Source organism: Poeciliopsis prolifica, unplaced genomic scaffold (genome assembly GCF_027474105.1).
Source record: "Poeciliopsis prolifica strain line A6 unplaced genomic scaffold, Auburn_PproV2 SCAFFOLD019, whole genome shotgun sequence".
NCBI lineage: Eukaryota > Metazoa > Chordata > Actinopteri > Cyprinodontiformes > Poeciliidae > Poeciliopsis > Poeciliopsis prolifica.
In genome coordinates this window covers 6,045,185-6,059,924 of record NW_026562394.1, presented here as the reverse complement: position 1 = coordinate 6,059,924, position 14,740 = coordinate 6,045,185, and the positions used below count along the sequence as shown (strand labels likewise).

General features: G+C 36.4%; 1 protein-coding gene across 1 annotated transcript in view; it reads left to right on the top strand.

The window, feature by feature from the left end:
- Nucleotides 1–14,740, top strand: part of pcdh1a (protocadherin 1a) — a 119,702-nt gene that overhangs the window by 49,265 nt on the left and 55,697 nt on the right. The gene's annotated exons all lie outside the window — the stretch shown is intronic.

Here is a 14,740-nt window from a genome sequence, read left to right as displayed (position 1 = left end):
GTAAAAACTCACAAGGTGATGGAATATTCTTGCAGAGCCCAAGAAATTCATGGGACTCGGCGCTCACTGACAATATTTGATGTAATGCGAACGTTTCATCAGCCCAGTCTTTTTTTCCTTCCCTGAAGTCACCCCTTCCCTCTTATCAAAGGTTTGTCATTTCCTGTAGGATAAGATCAGAGGTTACATGATGTTGCTGTGATGCCCGCTGGTGTTGGTCATAAGTGTTCCCCTCGCTAAAAGAATCCAGAAAAGTTTTGCCTGCCTTGGGCTCATCTGTTCATCACTGATATAAGCACTTCCAGAGGCTTGTTCTTCGCTCTGATATGCAAGGCTTTCTGTAATGTCTTCACCAGTTAGGGTAAAACATGCAACAAGAGCTTCATGGAGGCCTCACAGAAACAACAGCATACACTATCATGTTTTTTTTTGTTTTGTTTTGTTTTTTGTTTTTTACTGTTTTTGGAAGTGCATGACCCAGTTACAGATCATCCGTGCATGATTTTTATTTAAACCAGGGCAGTAGTTTGAGGGACAAACACTATCACATTACAGAAATAAATAAAAAGTTTCATTTTCCAATAACTAAATATTGATTATTTACACAAGAGGAAACTGAAATGGCCTTTTTGTGTGTAGAATATCCAAACGTTGGAAACTTCTATGTATAATTTATAGAATAATAACCTCTCTGTGCATTCAGATGTGTCATTTAAAATTTGGTGCAAGCTTCTATTCCATGGATTTGAACTTACTGCAGCAGTGGTGGGCAGAATGGATACAGTAATTCAACTAAGCCTTTCTCCATGTACCAACAAATTGTTGATTTACTTTAGTAATTCTATCAGTTTGAGTGCTTCCAGGCATAAATGTGTTTCAGGGAAAATAATATCTAACTGCTTAGGCAGACTTAAACTAGGTGAACTCATACATTTTGCATTTGAAACTTTTGAGCTGTTTCCAGTAAAATAGGCGCACTCACTGCAGGAAACCACAACAATCTTTAAACTGTGAAAAGAAGATAGGAAAAAAAAATGCTGATGACTCTTAAAGCATTGATATTAACCCTCGTTTTGCAGTGTGGTAAGTAAAGTGGCTATGATTTTATTTATTTACATTTGAATGGAGAGGCACTCATTTCTTATTTAATAAGTGGATACAGGTTCTAGCTATTCCAATTTATCCATAAGAACAATTAGTTAAAATAGTTTTTTCCCTAATTTTTTTTTAAATTGAACTGAAAAAAACAGCAGCCTTTTTGTTATGCAATCTGCTTTTTCAACCGAAGAGGACCATTCTGTCTTTTATCATTCTCGCTGCATTAGAAAATGCTGGTGGTCTTTTAGAAACCTCATATTTAAGGTAAAGGTCAATTAATTCTGCAGGGATCCCACTGTTCCGCCAGACGACTGTTAGTAATGTGAACAACACTAGCCATGCTTCTTGTGCTAATCACAAATATAAGATGCAGAAGACAAATTGAAATGTCAATTCTGAAATTATTTAATTGTTGTAAGAAGATATCAGTGAAATCATGTTTAATCAGAGAGCTATGTAATCCACAGATGTCTGTTTTTGTACTACTACAAGGAAATGAAGATGGGGCATTTAACTTTTATTTTAAAAATAAATTAAAACATTTATATATATTTATTAAAGCTGTTAGTATGTCAGTATTTCAGTAGAACAGTAAAGAATGAGACACATAATCTATGAAAAAAAATCTAGTTAATTTGCCTTCTCCCAGTGCTAACAACAGAAATACACAGCTCAGTCAGAAGCAATGAGAGCCAGGAGGAGGATCACAGTGATGTCAATCATCACAGTGTACATGCTACTCACATCCTCCTGCTTGCTCTCTGCTGTGCTTCAGCTTCTCTCCATCAGCAGAGCCTGCCACTACTGCTCAGACTAACTAGCATTGCCACCGATGACGGCAGGTAAACAGTTGTTTCTTTGCCATTAGTACATTTAGCTGGATGCACACAAGGTTGCTAAGACCTTTCTCCTGACTCTGATTGGTTGTTTCTGACTGGGAGTGGTGCATTTCTTCAGAAGGCAACAGTACCACTAGGAGGAGATGGAGGAACTCAATATTTTCACAGATTATCTGTCTCATATACTATCAGGACATTGAAAAAGTATTTAAAATATATGTAAAAGAACATTTTGTTTTGAAAGAAGCTTAATAGCTGATCACAATGATGGAACTTTTGGCTTCGTTATGGCTACACAAATAGGTGACTGATGAACGACTGAACAACTGGATACATTGCATATAATCCATTTTGTGAAGAATTTCACATCTCTGTATTGGTATTTCAGTTAACTGGTAACACCAAGAATAAATTAGTTTATAATATGTAGAACAGAGAGCAATACTATTGAGTCTAAAACATTATTGTTACAGTTGTGTTGAAACGGAGGTTGATAGGAGACATGAAAAAGGATAAGGTGTTTTCAGAGTATCTGCAATTTGTCACCTAGATGTGATATTTAAAAAGAAATAAAGCCCAGATTTACTTAGAGGAAATCTAACAAAAGCACGTATAATTTTTAGGCTTCACATCACAGTAAAATCAACACCATCTAACTTGAAAACATTCATATTCTCCTAACATGGGCAAAATGCATAATTTTCATGATGAGCACAAGAGAAACTCCTTTATTAAGCATAATATTATCTTCTTGGGAGAGCACTCATGTTGGTGTCGCCCACTATGACTGTAAGGCTTCCATGGCAAATTTTATCAAACAAAATAGGTAGCTTCCTCTCTGAATAGTCAGGTCTGACACTTCGGGGCATTTTGCAACATATCAAAAACAGAAATCACTGTGCACAACCTTATCAGCTCTGCATATGCATAATTTAAAGAGGAGATGTTCAGTAATTGGCAAGGTTTAAATATCTTGAGCTATGGTAATTGAATAGTCTCCCCACTAATGGAAATGTGTCAGACATGCCCTTGCACCCAGCAGACTGCAGACAGTGAGTGACGGAGCACCGGGGTTTTGAAAGTGAAGTGTGGAAAGATGGAAAGAAAGAAATGAAACAGAGAAGAAATGAAATTCTGCCTTTTAATTTACCATTGAAAAAAAAAAAAGATGCTGTGATGAAACAGAATAGCTGGGTCATGTTGTTCTGTTGCCATTCAGCTTCAAGGACTCATTCTGTCTGTTTCTTCTCATATTTATCTTAGGATACATATGCTTACTGTTAGCTTCAGGCCTACCTGAATCCTGTTGGTTTTGGCTTCATCACAACCCTCCAGAGCATTTAGTCAGGTCTGACAGCACACAGAAGGATAACTTACTTAGAGTTAAATATATGACACAATAATTTATTTTTAGACTGTCATTTCAAGCTGCAGTTTATTTGTTTAAAGTGAATAATAGAGGAGGACTACCAATCCCTAACCGCAAATCGGCACTTTGGGAATTATAAAACTGTACATCAGAAATGGGGTGGGGAAATAGCTGAAAGCTGTGACCCAGTTAGAGTGATGTGTTCATTTTAATCCGCAACAAAATATGATATTCCTGACTTAACATGTATTATGTTCTATTAAATGCAAGATTTTTTGTTTTGTTTTGTTTCGGAATTTATGCTTACCTTCAGATTTTTAGGGTATTCATAATTTCATTTAAAAATACATATCTTTTTATTTCTCTTTTTATAAAAAAGGATGACATGTCTTAGCATGTTTGTGGTTAGACTTAAATCCTTTTTTAAAAAAAAAAAAAAAAAAGGTCGATATTAAGGCAGTAGAAGTAATTAGAAGTATGTTTTCTTTTTAGTATGATGGTATGTTAAGGGTGTGACTGCATCTACATATGTTTGAAGGGGATTTTGAAGTAAAAGAGATTGTATTTCCTTATTTGTCTTGTTGCGTTGACAGAGTTGATGAATAGAGTCCTTGTTGGGCTGTTTGACAACACTTATGCATGCATGTTGCGGAAGACTCCACCACATCTAAATTGTTTATTGTCTGGGTTTTGGTTTAAAAAAACAAGTGCTGATTTGTAAGCACTAAAATGATGAAATTATTTGCTAACAATGGTGTAGTTACTATTTACTTCCTGACTTCCTATCAGCAGTAAACTAAAAATTTATTGATTCTAGACTACATTTAATCAGCTTTTGTTAAAAACTGAGATGCTTAGACTTGTCAGACTTAAATGGATAGTTCCACACTGAATGGAGACACTGATTATGTTGTTACACAACAGACCTTCACACATTAGACCAAACCTCTTCCTCAAACATGTAACAATAGCAAGTTTCCAAACCCATGTCCCAGGCCTTCCTCCTCTCTTTTTGTATTACAATGACTTTAGTATATTTATCCATAAATACCTGGCATGTCTATTATAACAGTTTGGGTAATTTATAAAAAAAAAAAAAACAAGATGCCATATTTATATTGCTAGAACAGTTTAGAATAAACAGTTTTTGTTAAACTCCAAATACCTTTAGAAAACTCAAATATAAAACTCTCCAAATTAAAAAAAAAAAAAGTCATTGGATAGAACGAGAGACAAACCTTTGTTAAAGAGTTTGACAGACAACTTTGTGATTATTAGTTATTACACTGTTTGAGTTCTTGAATTTTAAGCTGTGGTTGTTGAGAATTATGCACAGTTAACAAGGTGTGTATGTTCCTGCGGTGAACCTGTAAATCTCTGATGTTAAATGTGATGTGGTCGGAAATTCGAGTACACCTAACTACACTAAATCAAACATTGAATCTTTGATTGAGTGTATTTAGGTGGTCATGGAGCCTTAGATACGTCAATAAACTGCCCAACACTTATGTTTTGGTTCGTGTTCAACATCGATTATGTATTATTGCCTCAATTCAATGCAGTGTCCTAATATTTTCTGCAAAAATTAAACTTTTCTTGTCAAATCTAAATGTGTAATAATGAAGTAATCTCCCCTTCAAATGTTTCTTGAGGCAGAAAAAATTTACTGATGTAGCACATGTGCCACATATGCTTTTGAACTCCATTTTTACCCAGATAACTCAGGAAAATAGGCCTAATGCATTGTTTTGTAAGGTTGTTAGCTTCACTTTACTGCAAGCCAGAGCTTGTCTTGTGATATTTACCCTGCTGGAGTAGTGTGTTCGAACACTGGAATTTTTTAAGGTATACTTTTTTTTTCAGAAAATGTCAGAGGACAATATAAAACTAAGAAGAGCGTCACTTTTAAAGGAAACTTAGGGACACAGGAAGATCTCAGATTTACCATAAGCTCCTATGGTTCACAATGACAACAATGAAACAATTATTCAAAAACTGCTTTACCACAAAATAGGATTAGTATATGAGGGTTATGTACATATCTGCATATGTTTTCTTATAGATCAAAGCTAGAGTGAGTCACAAAATGGCTTTTTGTGGGTGTAAGTGCAGCTCTGCCGCTGTCACTTTGAACAGCACTTAGTAATTGCTAGATTCAATACATCTTGTTCTTTAAAAATCAAATTAACACATTGATCACCCAGGAAGCTATCTAATAACAACACAAAGTGGACCAATAGGAATTAGTCTCATCAGTCTTTTGAAGTCTGCTGTGCTTGCTTCTTTTATAATTAATGCAAATGCACTTTTGGTCAAACAGAAGTGCTTTGTTTGGGTAAATCTTATTGGCTGAGCTCAGTTTAACTGCAGATATTGGGAGTCTGAGTATAACTGTTACCATGTTATGGTGTTTCACACAATGCAACAAAGGAACAATTAATTGAGCTGACAATATGTAGATCAACAAGTATTGAATCAGTTTTATTTTATTTTCAGGCAGGTTTTCCTGTCTTGCCAATATTGTTGACATTTTCAAAAATCTGTGTTGCACAAGTCTAAGTGTGGAGAAATTAAGCTGATTTAAGTAGAATGTTGAGTCCTACTTTGAAGTGTGTAAATGCTTTTAATGTGCTTCAAGTTTGAATAGTGAGTGTGTGTGTAGTAGGGCAAAGGGTGTGAAATAAGCTGTGTCAATATGGTGTGCATTACATTTGTTGTGGTGTCTTCACCTTGTCTGTGGATGAAATGCCAATGCTCTATGTGTGTCAATAAGTGGTCAGATAGTAATGACCTGAAGTATTTTAAAAGTAAGTCATGCTGTCAATTTCAAGCATTTGGCACCCTGAGGTGTCTCCTTCAGTGCAGACAGGGACATTCCATATTGTTGCACAAATTTAAGTAATGTTAGTAGTTGCACAATGCTGTTATAGTTCTTGTGGTAAAAAAGTGAACATATAAGTATAAGGTAGAGATAGGAATATCACACATTTTAAAATAAGATCTGTGGCTTCTGGCAGTCCCATATAAAAATATTTACCCCTTTTACATATTTCTTCTGTTCTTTGTTTTGTCAAAGCTCTTCAGGATTATCAAAAAGTTGCATTGTTCAATGGAGATACTAAAGTATGAAAATCAGTTTTCAAATGATCAGGCAATATATTAAGGGTAAAAAAGCTGTCTAAAGGAACCTGGTCCTGCCCCAAAACTAGCAATATGGAGCGCTCCAAAGCAAAAGCTACATCTGACCAAAAATAAATACATAAAAATCCTAAAGTTTATCCAGTCTTTTGGTAATCTTTTGGTAATTAGACTTTAAGTAGTCTAAGTACCAAAGTCTTTATAGTCTAAATATTCCTTGGACTTTAAAAAGATAAATTATTTAAAGGTTGGGGTTGTATGGCAATCGATGAAAATCCAACACAACCCTCCAGAAAAAAACAAACAACAAAACAAATTGGTCTGGTTTGTTTTTTCTTCTTTTGAACTTGGAGCACTTGCTATAAATGATGGAATCTTGAATTCTTCTCACCTGCAAAACACATCTGACCATTAACTTTATACACACTCAGATTGTGCGATGGAAAATATTCAACGTGCCCAAGAAAATAACCCTCTAAAGAAATCACTAAAAAAGGAAATTACACGTAGAAGGCCTTAGTTTCCGTTTGGACTTAAATTCAATTGAAATGCTGAAACATAACCTTAACTATTCAGTTCATTCCTAAAATGAAATCATTTGTAAAAGAGTGGGGAAAATGTCCCCCATGGGGTTATAAAAGGCTGATAATAAAATATGCTCAGTGTTCTGAAACATTTGTGACAAAAAAACAATAAAAAATTAAAAATAAAAAAAATAGGTGAGCCCAAATACTTTTTTCACCACTGTGTGTTGCAGGGTTTTATAGAAAAGTGATGCTGGAGGATATTTTACCTAAGGCATTGTATTTTTCAATGCTGTTGAAATGCAAGGCAGGCACACAGTAGCATGAGGGTATTAGGTTTGCTAAAACACGAGCAAAACGACAAAAGGTATTATAGTTTATCTTAGATATTTGTTGTTTTGCTGAGGTGAAATAAAGAGTATCTCCAATGTCTTTTTGAAGCCCAGTCCAGAGGACTGCTTAAACTATTCCTGTCGTGATTGACTGGCATGCCAGCAGCAGAGCAACCATCACCAGCTGTAGAAATAACCCCATATGTGGATATCGCTGTTTGTTCTGCCGTTTGATTTTTTTGGGTCACGATACAGAAGAAACATTACTTTGAAAGGAATGCTTAACAATCTGCCAAAAAACTGAATATCTAGGGACACATGCTGTTGAAACCAGGATGTATTCATCTCTTTCAAAGATGCTTCTGGACACATTGTGTGACTGAAGCTGACTTCACGGGGTACATTTCAAATACTCTCTGTTACAGTTCCAGCTGTGACAAAATATTGCATGATTTTCAACATTTAGGTCCATTAACTGAATAGGCATTCCCCATTTGATCACCCTGAGAACGCAGTTTAGTCTGCAAGCCAGAAAATGTCCAGATCTTGTGGTAGGACAAAAAGAGCATTGTTGCATGTTGCACTTTGAGATACATGGATTCATTCACGCTTTGATCCTCCGGTTGCATCATCTTGTGTGATAATGGGTCAATTGTTCATGTCTAACTTGGTTCCCACTGCATGTAATGAAACCCTACGGTTAATCCACCTAAAGACAATCTAGGTTTTGATTTATGCCATCTAATTCATCTCTCACACTGAATACATAATAGAGACTACAGTATATCAGAGGCATATTCTGCTGTAATATTTCGACCATTTGTCAGGTAGTTGACAAATAATTGTGCTTGACACTATTAAACTAAGAAATGAGAAAGCGGGTGTAGATGGGGCGCAAAAGAGAGATGGATTTGATGGTGGCCGGGAATAACAGTCTGACACGAAAGAAATTAATCCTCAATATCCACTGCTCCCAGTGCACCACCACAATTGCATGCTCAGGCGTCTAGTCCATTCATGAATCACTGGACCTGGGAGACATGCAGGAGAAAACCACCAGCCCTCATAAATAAAGCAAGAGCATACTACTGTAGTGCCAATGAGTCACCCAGGTCTGTTTTCGTTCACTTTTGGAGAGGGAAATATCATAATAAACGTCCTCCAAATCTCTGTAAAATGAAATAAATAATAATAATTAAAAAAATGCAACATTTATTCCCTGACATTGCTTCCTTAAGGCCAGAAGCAGCATTAGACACCATCGCAGTGGGAAAACACACTTTAATTAGGAGAGAAACCCAATGAAGCTTTGTGAAAGAACACACATTAAATTTTCATATCGATTGAGAGCATGAATGTGGATTTTTTCTTCAGCAGTTTATCTGGCAAAGATGATACAATTGGTGCTTATTTTTTTTAAATTATTATTATTTGAACCTATATAGCAGAAATCTGCCCAGCTCATCAGAGAAGCTTCACATCAAAATGTCACTAAAATGCCACAGAGGAAATAGAACTATATATTTTTTCTCGTAAGCCTCTAATGTTTGAGGGGAGAAAACACAGCTGAAATCTTAGAATGGTTGTTCATTATCTCAGTCAAATAACTGATCTGTGGCATTTGAACTTTGATGGCAGTAAATCAGCTTACATTCACAAAAGTGGCTTTGTATTTTTTTGTGTGACAGTGAAAGCAATGAAATATTCGAGGTTACATGATAGATGAGCTTTAAAAAGAAAGAATCTCTAAATTAATCTTTTATGGCATTACCATAATTTTGCACTGAAACATCTTGTGCATATTTTTTTTAATTTGGGGGAACTGTCAAATTAATAGTTATTTTCAAACAATTATCAATATTCTGACACCAGTTATCCAAAGTCAATTTAAGTGAGTCTATAAACAAATAGGTGTTTTTTTTTTTTTTTTTTTTTACGAATGTTCACGGGAAAGCTGTCCATGCTCACTTTTAAATGCAGTAGAGTTACTGTAATGCTGTGGGCATCCTTTCATCATATCGGCCTGATTGTTTAAACAAATTTAAGAACGGCATGACGAGTTTAAAAACATATTTAAATTGCCCTTACATATGAGTGTGTGCATCCCAGCCCCAAACCCAAGGATTGGGTTTGGGGCTGCCTTTTTCATTCATGCAGCGGTTTTGTGTTGTTTTTCCTACTTTATTTTTCTAACAAGTTTGTACATTATGTACAGGAAAGCCTGTACCAATAGTGGGGAATTGGTGGAGCTGCTGGGCTGGGACAGGTATAAATTTGGATTATCATGGCCAATGTATGCGGCGGCAGTGTGAGAGGGGAGGCTTCAGCAGTTCGCTTTACCAGTTGGAATGTGAGGGGCATGAGAGGACCAGTGACCAACAAACTGTCCAGGGTGCATCCCAAAGACTGCTGCTGGACATTGGTACAAGTTCCCACTCAACCCTCCAAAGATTAGAGATGGTGGACGGTTGGATGTCTGAAATAATAACATTATTTTTTATTGATAAAAAATAAAAGTACAGTGTTCAGCAAGTGAATGCTTTCATGTTGGTAACATAAATTTACAAATTAAATAATAATAAAAAAAAGGTTTTAAATACAGTCAGTAAGCCAAAATATCTAAAAATGATTAGTTGTAACACAATAGAAGCTACTCGAAGAAAAAGGGCAGGGGAAAACTCACAGAGTAACCCGAGGCAGACAACTGCAAGCTAAGAAAGGGAGAGCTACTTGTTTACCGCTAAAGTTACAAGTGTGTATCTTGAAATAATAACAAACACAAATAAGAGTTGAGTCAAAAAATCAGTGGGCCTTGTTTACTAACTGACAGTCTAACTACGACAAGCTAATAACATTTCTTTTCTTCACATTTTATGAACTCAAACAATAAGGAAACACATTACTGTCACACCTATAGAGTAGCACAGAGGGTATGCTTGCAGTACTCTGTGTACCGCCTAAGTTATAATAATCACCTCTGTAGAGTATGTACTTTTGGTAAGAGGTTTGAGAACCACTGGTTGAAAATCAGCAAGTCTGCTAATTAGAACTAATGGTAGAAATAAAATCTTTCTAAAATATGCCATTTCAAGGTTGATGAAACGCCATAAATCCCCACCATGCTAATTAATTACCTTCATTGCAGCTTTGAGTGGTTTCTCTCCAGCAATACAAAATTAATATTTCATAAACACTTAGAGAAATCTCTCTAGAAATGTATGTCATTAAATCCTAAATGTAACTATATGAAAGCCATTCACTAAGAGTATGCCATCATTAGTATTTATTGCAAAGGGAAACTGGTGACTTGTTTACGTTATTTGCAGAATGCAGCTTGTGACAGAAAGGGGCCTACAGCAGACAGTACATCTCAGAGACATTTTAGATCTACATGGCTGCTTTTGTTTGATTGCTGTATTATTGCTGAGGTGATTCGAATAACACTGAAAAATGTCTTGCAGATGGTGCAGAATATTGACATTTAAGATTGTCAGTCCCATATGTGATATGTGGAATGTTGGCTGTTAAGAGTCCTATTGAGTTGTGGGACTTTAGTCACATTTCCAGCAGACATTCATGTTTCAAGGTTAATAGCAGCAGAATACACTCGAAGAAAAAAGACCAAAACAAAGGAGGAAAAGAGTAGAAATAAACTGGGAGTTTCATATTGACTTGTGGGACCTAAGTTGCTCCTACTGTCCCACAACTGGATCTGTTAATTACAGTCACTGAAGTGTATCCCGGTAGCTCTTTGCAGCAGAGGTTCATTGGTGGTGTAAAACACTTTGTGTAGTGGAAAACAAACACTGTGTGTCACCTTTAACACATCTCTGTGTGTAGCACAATACTGGCTCCATCATGATGCGGGGAAGTCACTCATAGGTCATTTGAGGATGAACAGAGCTAACCAGAGGCAGAGACACTACAATGGAATGCTGTATATCCTATTTCATTGTAGTGTTAATGTCTATTTCATTCTCTTTAATAATGGAATAGTTAAAATCAAAGCATATGAGAATGGTCTAGTAAAAATCTGCATATGAGTACATTTGAAAATTTATGTCAATACTGCATTATTGCTGTTCATTGGCAATCTATCCAACCTAATTAACTATAAATAATTATGAAATTTCTTATTCTAAATGTATAGTTTTTAAGAGACAAAATCTTACAGCTCTAATTGTGACAACATTTTGATCCGAGAGAAACTTGTGTAGAGTTGGAAAAAATGTATGCTAGAATTTTCAGACTTCACTAAAAATTTAGAAAATTCCATATCATTATTCTTCCACTTCACAACTGTGCACCACTTAGCTAAATGTGCACGCAGCTGCTTCTGTTGGACTTTTGTAATTCTGTGCACTTGATTCAGGTAATATTGTAAAATCTCCAGCATATGGACTCTGATCATTTATGTTTAAGGGTTGTTGTCGAATAGCAGACAGGGAAGCCGTTTGGAATGCTAGTTATTATAAAGCCTATTGATTGGTGTGACTTGGAACATATTTTTGCCAGACCTCCCTTTCATGTCTCAGTGCTGAAATTAGGAGTGTGTACTCTCGCAGATAAGAAGAAGAAAAAAAGTTAAAAGAGAGAGCAAAAGCGTGGAAAAATCCTGGACTCCCCGTTGACTTGGCCCTGGTCGCTCCTCAGGTCCCACAAACTGGTGCTATTATTTAGAGTCACTGAAGTGTAACCCCGTATCTGCTCACGAGAGAGCGTGCTTTGTGACTCTATAGTGAGGAAGCCATGAGCATTTCTGTGTGCTGATGGACAGGGTCAAACACCATGATCTGTATTTATCAGCAGGATGCTGCCCCTGTGCTGTAAACGTGATTTTAAAGCCTCTTTATCCTCTTTTTTTTTGAGGATTTGCAGTATAGCGGATCACATGTGACTCTCCCTGCACTTAAGCTACACTATCAGCAGCTCAGTTGGCTATCCATAGCACACACACACACACACACACACACACACACCACACACACACACACACACAACCCCCCCACACACACACACACACCCGCGCACGCACCTATACACAGAAACACACCCACACTGCCTCCTTTCATTTTGTTTTTGTACATTTATTGAGCAGCTATGCACACTGGATAGCGTTCAAATTCATGAAGCAATCTGCTAAGTGCCTTAACGTTACGACTTTAAGCCAATGAAAGTATTGTGGGAAAAACTTAGTGCTGAATCTGTCTTTGTTGCCCAAGAAGCTCATTCATAAATCACTCTAGAAGAAGAAGAAGAAAAAAAGATTAGATAACAAACAGTTTGCAGATAACAGCATGGTGGAATTTGTATTGGAATAAGGAAACTACTTGGCTTTAAACTTTAAATGCTGTTTTTTTTTTTTTTTTTTTTTTTTTTTTTTCATCTCAAACTCCTGAGCTGTCAGAGATTGGTAAACAGATGGAGACAAGTGGGAACAGAATGTTTATTAATTTCCTGGTGAACACATCCCAGAAATGAATGGTTTGTCAGTGGCGTTTATGGTTTTCATTGTGACTGACTTCAGTACAAGATATGAATTGATGTCGACAAGTTCAGCTCAGTTTATAAAGACCATACTCAATGTTTTTCTATATACTTTGCCTGCAATAGAGCTTTGTAGCTCTGATTTTGTACTGTCTATCCTTTTGCTAATTTTACAAGCAGACATTTAACTTTTCATGTCTAAACATTTATCAACTATTTTAAAACCGTCTGAGAAACAAAATAAATGTCTTGATATGAGTGAGAATGTTGAATTTAAAGTGTTTTTATTTTTGATAAATTTGAAGTGCCTTTTCAATGACACAGTGAGCTTAACAAACAGATTACTTTGTTGGAGGCAAGTTAAGTATTTATTTTGTTCCGAAACGAGCCACAGCCTTTTAATACAGCGTTTAGGTGGAGAGCTTTGTGTGTGGTCGTTATTTGAAGCTACAGCTGAGATGAACAGATTGTCATAAACCATTAACAGCCTACAGTTTGCCAACAGCTAATATATCAAATTAATTTTTGTCACAGGAAAATATGTGGAAGCAGCATATCACCTATCAGAACCTCAGTCTGTATTATTAATAACGGCTTGTTTTCATGCATGTTTGCATAAAAAATATATATATATATGTATTTATACTTGACTCCCTGCCCACAAGTCTAATTCAAGTCCAACGTTTGAAGCCTTTGCAACTTGAGTCCAAGTCTGAATCCAGAGTGACTATCTCTGGCTAAGGACTCCTGTTTAATCATTTATGCTTGGATCTTTATAATCAAATTCAAATCAATATCCTGTTGAAAGCACTGTACAATCAAATGGATCTGAAATGCAGGCCTGTCATTGTAATTACACAGCACTTTATGCTAAAGATATACTAATGAATGCCCATTTTATTAGCCTGTGATCCAATGAGCCACCTGTTCTATTCATGCCATGAAGATCCAATAATGCTATAGAGTTGCAAGCCTAAAATAATAGAAAACATTTGTATAAATTGATTTCAATTGTAATGTTTAGATTTGAATGCATTTGAAGGTCCCTGCTTGTTCCTTCACTCATATGGAACATATTTTTCTAAACCAGAGCTAATAAGAAGTACTTTTTTTGTATCTACAAATAAAAGTAGCTGATGTCATTTTTTTTTTTAATAAAATAAATAATTTGTTGATTAGAGGCCTGTTGGAATTTCTGTTACATCTCACAAGCTTCTTAAGCTCCACTGCAATGTCATCTCATTGTGGAGATGTCTTCCTAACATGACATTATACCAACTTACAAAAAAAGCAAAAGGTAATACGTAAGTGAATCTATTTTGGCAGCATGTTCTTTAACCACCCAAACAGACTTCATAGGGAATAAAGAAAGTAGGGAAGCTGAAAGGGGCGTGTGAGGGGGTGGGGGACAGCCAGTGAGGAATCATGCGCTGTCAGAACCATATCTGTCTAAGCTTCAGGAATCCAGGAAGCTAATGCTGTTTGATGTATTAACCATGATGGAGGGGGCAGTGTCTGCGTGTTTCATGCTCAGTCTTGGAAGGATTTGGGTACAATATGCCCCTCTGCATGTGTGTGTTTGTGTGAGGGTTGGGGGTGAATGCTTGTCTTTGCATTCGCGAGAGCTTGCCCGCCATAATGCGAACGTGGGCGTGTACAAGCGGGTGTGTGCCCATTGACAAGCAGGAGAGGAAGGAGGATTGATGTTGTTTGATGTATTAATCATGCATATGTGGGATCGAGAGCGCTCTGCGATGGGCTGCTTGGGCACTGATTCTATCTTCAATCAGCAGCTCATTTGGGTCCCTTTGTGTAAATGTTTAACATTGTTTGGCAGAAAATAAGCACTCTGCTTATTTGTGTATGTGTGGCATTTGAGACAGAGAGGAGGGGATAAGAAGCATGAAAGCTAGATTTTTTTTTTCCTCACTCTTATGCATAAAGCATATTAGC